This window comes from Triticum dicoccoides, chromosome 3B (genome assembly GCF_002162155.2).
Source record: "Triticum dicoccoides isolate Atlit2015 ecotype Zavitan chromosome 3B, WEW_v2.0, whole genome shotgun sequence".
Classification (NCBI taxonomy): Eukaryota; Viridiplantae; Streptophyta; class Magnoliopsida; order Poales; family Poaceae; genus Triticum; species Triticum dicoccoides.
The window spans coordinates 163,722,155-163,729,395 of NC_041385.1; positions in this window are offsets into that span (position 1 = coordinate 163,722,155).

The following is a 7,241-nucleotide window of genomic DNA, read 5'->3' on the forward strand; positions in this document are numbered from 1 at the left end:
TGTTAGTTTGCGTCCCCCTTCATCTTACCCTTACCCTACGCTTGAATCTTGGGACGAGATTCTTGTTTAGTGGGGGCGAGTTGTCACATCCCTAGCTTCTGGTTTGCTCTGAGCTAGCTAGTCATGTGTTGCATCATGTTTAAATTTCAGTTAAACCTGAAATGGGGATTGTTTAAACCCTAGGACCAAATGAATTCAAATAGGCTCAAATAAAATCATTTTCAATAAACCCAAAATGCCTTTGAAAATGTTCATGATTTCTGATAAAGGTGAAAACCTCTGCCAAAAATGATGAACATATTTATAGGTCATTTCTGGATTTTTGAATTAACTCATATTGTATTTGAATTGGGGCATTTAAATCTTATAAATATTTTTAAATGCTCTAATAATTCTGAAACTAGATGAGGGCTGTTGGAAATAATTTCAACAGTGCCACAAATATCATCAGGATTTTTAATAATGCTCTGGCATTTTTAATAAGGCCAAAACAATTGCAGAAAATAGAAAATGGAATTAAAAGAGAGAGAGAGAGAGAGAGAGAGAGAGAGAGAGGGAATCTTACCTGGCGCTCACCTCGCAGCCCACCTGGCCCAACTCCAGCGGCCCAGCCCATCACCGCCTCCTCCCTGTCGTCTTCCTCCCTTGCCAGAAGGACGGAGGCGCGTGGCAGCCCCGCGCCAGCCACCTCCTCCCTCCCTGTCTGCCTGGCTTCCCCCCCGGTGCTCCTAGATGATGCCACGGAGCGCCCCGCACCCCACCTGGACGATCTCACTCTCTCCCGTGCCCCCCCTCCCTCTGCTCTCTCTCCCTCTCGCACCCGAGCGCCGCCGTCGCCACCAACGAGCACCGCCGTGGCCACAGCCACTGCCTCGCCTCGTCGTTGCGCCCAGAGGCTCCGCCTCGACCCCCTCTTCCTCTCCACCGAGCCACGAGGTCCCAGACGCGCTGCAACGCCGCCACCATCGCCGTTTCCGTCGCCGGCCACCGAAGCTCATCGCCGCCGATTCGGGAGCTACCGGACGTCCCCGACCTCTCCCCCGTGCTCCTTGGACTCGCTGTGAGCACCTGCATCTAACCCCCCTAACCCTGCTGCCTCTTGCTCGCCGTAGCCGTCGCCCCCTTGCTGCCCGCAGCACGCCACCAGCCGAGCTCACCGTCAACGCAGCTCCGGTGACCATTTGGAAACCCCGGCGACTCCAACACGCTCGTAGCACCCCGTAGAGCAGACCCAGCGCATCAGATGGCTCGCTTGCGAGCTGCAACACCGATCCCGCGACCACCTGAACTCCGGCCGCCGCCTTGGAGCTCGCCGTCGTCGGCTCCGGCCACCATAGGTCTGGCCACCACCACCACTCGACGCGCGCCAACGAGAGCTCTCGAACGAGCCCACGAACGGCCTCGTCCGTGCCCTGTGGGCGTTTTCCGAGCCACGCCACCGTCTCAGGCCTCGCCGGCGTCGAGTCGCCGGTGGGTTTGACCCACTTTGACCACGACTGGGCCCCCCTGTGTCGATGACACGTGGGGCCGGCCTCTGACTAGAGTTAGTTTAGGTTTTAGTTAGTGCTAATTACCACTGTTAGAGGTTAATCACCTCGCTAACTAAACTTTGTATCACTGACATGTGGGCCCACGCCCACTGACACTTTTAGTTAGGATTAAGTTAGCACTAGTAGTCTCTGTTAATTAGTCTAGTCTCTGACCAGTGGGTCCCAGCGTCAGGTTTGACTTGGACCAGCCCCGTTGACCACTAACGTCACCCTGACGCGATGCTGACGCATTAATTCAATTATTGGAATTATTCTTATTCAGGAAATTCCAGAAAATATCCCAAACTTCTAAAATTCATATAAAATCAACCGTAACTCCAAATGAAATAAATTATATATGAAAAATTATCAGAAAAATCCAATCTATCCATCTGCATCATTTTCATGCATGTTAGAAAAAACTTATAGTTGCTGTTTAGCACAAATCATATTAAAGGCATTTAAATATCGAGATATGGAGTTTGAATTTGAATCTTGGATTCAAACCAACTTCATTTAATCTGGTTGCTAGTTGCATTAGCTCAAACAACAACATATTGCCATGTCACACTCATGCATCATATTGTTGCATTGCATTGATTGTGTTCCTTCTCTATTGCCGGTGATTGTCCCCTCTCAGTAGACGATGTACCGACGATGAGTTCGATGACACTGATGAAGAGCTATACTATCTTCGGAAGTGCCAGGCAAGCAAAACCCCCTTATTCATCCCGATAAAATCCCACTCTCTCGCTCCTGCTCTCTTTTACTGCATTAGGACAACAACGATTCATCTGTTACTTGCTGCGGTAGCTGAACCCCTTTATCCTTTGCATGACCTGTCATTGCCACAGTAAATAGATGAAACCCACTAGCATGAGTAGGAGTTGTTTGAGCCCTGATGTGCCTACTCATTCATGCTTGTTTGTCATGCCTGCTACTGCTTAGAGTTGAGTCAGGTCTGATTCATCGGGAATGAATTGGAGGTGTGTGAACATGTCCTACCGTTGAGAGCTAAGTGTGTGAACACGATTTGGTAAAGGTAGCGGTGAGAGGCCATGTAGGAGTACATGGTGGGTTGTCTCATTGCAGCCGTCCTCAGGAACTGAGTTTTGTGTTTGTGATCCATGAACAGTTACTACCACACATTGGGTTCCGGTAACTCGACCCCTCTCGACTTATTAATCAACATGATCTCTGTCCAGGAGTTGCAACTAGTTTTTGGTGTTTGTAGGTAGTGTTAGTAGTCTACCAAGTGGCACCCGGTACAGGTGGGCTTGGGATAGACTAGGCACAGTGGCACGGTGTACCAAGTGGCACCCGGATGGTGGGCTTGGGAACCCTGCTCACATCGTTTGGGGCCGTGAGCGACACCCCGGCCGGATCTCCTTGCGGATGGAACCCGAATAGGCGATAAACCTGGACGAGAGACTTGTGTGATTAGTTAGGTCGTGGCCGACACCCTCGCTGGGCTTCTGCTTGAAGGTTGCCGAGTACATGTCGTGTAAACGACGGTAAGTAGTGAGAGCGTGTGTGAAGAAGTACACCCCTGCAGGGTTATCTTTATCTATTCGAATAGCCGGATTCCTCGGATATGGAAACTTGGACCCCTTGCATAGTTCATAGACAAGTGAAAGTGGATACCCTAAAATGCGCAAGATAAGTGTGAGTGTTATGGATGGCGTTCTCGTAGGGAGACGGGAGCGGATCCATAGTGGTGTATTGTTATGGTGAATATGTGGACTCGTGTGCGCCACCTCAAAAGAGTTACTTGCAGTCGTAGTTCAGGATAGCCACCGAGTCAAAGCTGGCTTGCTGCGGTTAAACCCCACCACCCCTTTGTTGATAATGATGCATATGTAGATAGATCTGATGTAAGTCTTGCTGGGTACATTTGTACTCACGTTGCTTAATTTATGTTTTTGCAGAGAGACTTCAGTCTCGCTAGTAGTACCGCGTGGACTTCGACGTTTAGCTTGTTACCTCAGCTACGATCTTGTGCCCTCAGCAGGATCTAGTAGATAGTCAGGCTTCTCAGCCTTTTTCATTTGTAGATGTCTGTACTCAGACATGTTGAGCTTCCGCTTGTGCTTTGACTTGTATGCTCTGAATGTTGGGTCATGAGACTCATGTTTGTAATATCTCGCTCCTCGGAGCCTATTGGATAATACTTGAGTTGTAGAGTCATGTTGTGATGCCATGTTGTATTTGCACATATCGAGCATATTGTGTGTATGTTTTTGAAATGCTTGGTATGTGTGGGATCTGACTATCTAGTCGTTTATCCTTAGTAGCCTCCCTTACCGGGAAATGTCTCCTAGTGTTTCCACTAAGCCATGGTAGCTTGCTACTGCTCCGGAACACTTAGGCTGGCCGGCATGTGTCCTTCTTTGTTCCTGTGTCTGTCCCCTCGGGGAAATGTCACGTGATGAATTCTGGAGTCTTGTTAGCCCGCTACAGCCCGGTTCACCGGAGTCCTGCTAGCCCAGCGCTACAGCCTGGATTCACTCGCTGATGACCAACACGTTCGATGCTGGGTCATGGATGCATGTCCCTGTAAGTTTGTGCCACTTTGGGTCTACGACTAGCCATGTCAGCCCGGGCTCCTTATCATATGGATGCTAGCGACACTATCATATACGTGTGCCAAAAGGCGCAAACGGTCCCGGGCAAAGGTAAGGCGACACCCGTGGGGATACCGTGCATGAGGCCGCAAAGTGATATGAGGTGTTACATGCTAGATCGATGTGGCATTGAGTCGGGGTCCTGACACAATCTAACGAGAAAAGCACCGGATTAAAAGAGCTGAGAACCAACGATGGGAAAACTAACCGCGTGATCCTAAGGAAAATATGAAAGGGAAGAGGAGTAAATCAAAACACCTACGTTAAGATTCCTCACTAGAGCGACGAAGGGGATGAGGACTAAAAAGAATTCCTACTCTCCAATATAACTAGACTCCGAAAACAGTTTTCTTCTAGACTCGACAACGGCCATGCTACGAACAATCAAGGGGGCTCCTATGGTCGACCGAGGCTCTGATACCAACTTGTCACTCCCAATATGCAACCCTATCCTAAAGGAACTCGAAGGTCCCACCAAGGATAGAAGCACATATTGGAGATGATTTTGCAAGGTGGATATCATTACATCGTACCACTACATAATAGTTGGGGATACATACAAAAGGCATACAATGACACATGAATACAACAACATCATACATAAGAGCAACATCTGACTATGGATGAAACACAAATAGAAACTCATATGACATCCACCCTGCTAGCCCAGGCTGCCGACCAGGAACCTAACCCTTGAATGAAGAAGAAGCGGAAGAAGAACTCCAAAACAAGAAAGCATCGCTCTCACGTCATGATCATCGCATTACCTATACCTGCAACAGTTGTTGTAGTAATCTATGAGCCAAGAGGACTCGGCAATCCCATTACCATGGGTATCAAGACTAGCAAAGCTTAATGGGTATGGAACGGATAAGTGGTGAGGTTGCAGCAACCGACTAAGAATGTATGGTGGCTAACTTACGAATACAAGAATGATATGAGAAGCTACGCAAACGGTTGCAGACTAGTAATGATCAAGAAGTGATCCTGAACTACTTACGTTCAAACATAACCCCACCGTGTTCTCTTATCAAACCCACCCGAAAAGAGACCATCACGTTACACACGCGATTGGTGTATTTTAATTTGAATCTGGCGTAAAGTTCGCTACAACCGGATATTAAAAACTCCCATCTGCCATATAACCGCGGGGCACGGCTCTCAAAAGATTAAACCCTATAGGGTTGTCCCAACTTATCCCATTACAAGCTCACGATCGCAACTAAACAGGAACTATCGAGAAGAAGCACAACTGGAAAGAAGCAAACAACATGGTAAACACACAACACATAAACATGACATGAAGCATAGCAAGTATGCCGCATGACAAGGCTATAATATGCTACTCATGGCAAGAGATGATGCATACAAGAACAACACATCGAAGCAAGTTTAAATGAGGCCGAAAACAACATATAATAATTCCGACAAGTCCTCATATGCAAATTTCGAAATTGGTCCAGATCTGAATAACACATTATGTTCAAGTATTTAAACAGCAAGTTAGGATGCATCAAGATGATCTACACTAAATTCTAGTCAATTTACATATAAAGTTCATTTATTTCGAAGTTATTTCCTAAACGGAGCAACGGTTCAACACATACATACGAAACAAATTTAAAGGACAAGCTGTCGAAAACAGCAAGTAGGAATTTTGCAAACATCAAAACAACATGCTACAAGAACCATATGAGAACAAACTTGACATGCACTTCATGTACAGATAGCATACTTCAAATATCCTTAAGGTCCATGTTCATAGGAATCAAGATTAAACCAATATGATCAAAGAAAAATGCAACTTTATAACACAGGGACATATACATGAGCAGAGTTAATATGATGACATGTTGGAGCTATGAAACAAAGATGCTACAGCAATTATACATGGCAACCAAGGGCATGCAATCAAAGTACACATAACAAAGAGAAAATAACATCAAGGCATCATATACATATGGCTCATGGATTAGTGGGAACCAACAAGACAAGATTGAATGTTGAAACAGTTTCAGCAAATGTAAAGCAGCAATATTATGGTAGCATGTTTGCAAGCATGTAATAGAGGCATATGATATGTAAAATTAACAAACAAGGCATGTGGACAAATCACTCATATCATACTTCAAATAATGTAATTGGGGAATCTCCAATAGAGGTATAGATTAATTAATATCAAGCTCACGACATGGCATCATGAAGTTAACAGAAATCTGGAACAGCATATAGGCATGTTGGTGGCAATGAAAACATATGCTACAGGACATACATGAGGCATAAAAAGTCATTGGATGATAGAGCATAACATGGACATCACAATATGTCAACTAAGAATCTCCAGATTATGTATGTATTAATTGGTAGCATCAAGCAAACATGGCATCCTGAAATTATAGAATCAGCCTTGGTAGAACATTAACAGCAAGTAGCCCACTTCACAAGCTTGATGCTCTCACTACACGGAATAAAAAAATATATGTATTGAACCACAATAAAGAAGTCATAATTCTCCTCCTAAAACATGTAGACATTATGCTCAAAAGAAAAACACATAAAAATATATATAAATGACAAAATGACAAGTTATAACAGTTTTAAGCAGTTAACAGCAACATGCACTTTTGCAATAGAGATTAAGATATCAAGATGCACCCTAACATAAATGCAAAGCGCACGAACATGTAGAGCATTAAGAGAAGAACATGTGCATATCAAGATCATCATCATATGATCGATAGAAACAAAGTTATACCACTCACAAGATGCCTAAATAATGTTAACAAGCAGTAGTTTTCAGCAGTTTATATCACTTAGGAGTTTGGCAATGATGATTAAGGCATCAAGATGAACAGTAACATGAATGCAAATGCAGCCATCATGAAGAGCACTCTGAGATGAACATTTCGACATATCATATGCGCAAAACGGAGCATCGAGCACAATGTTACACCATCACGAATATGCACACATGAAAACTACAGATCCAGAGTGAAAACACGGGGCAAAAGGCCTTGGGCATCACCTCGCGGGCTTCGGCCCACGGAGAAGAGGAGGGGCCGGCTGGGGCTTGTAGTTGAGGAGGCCA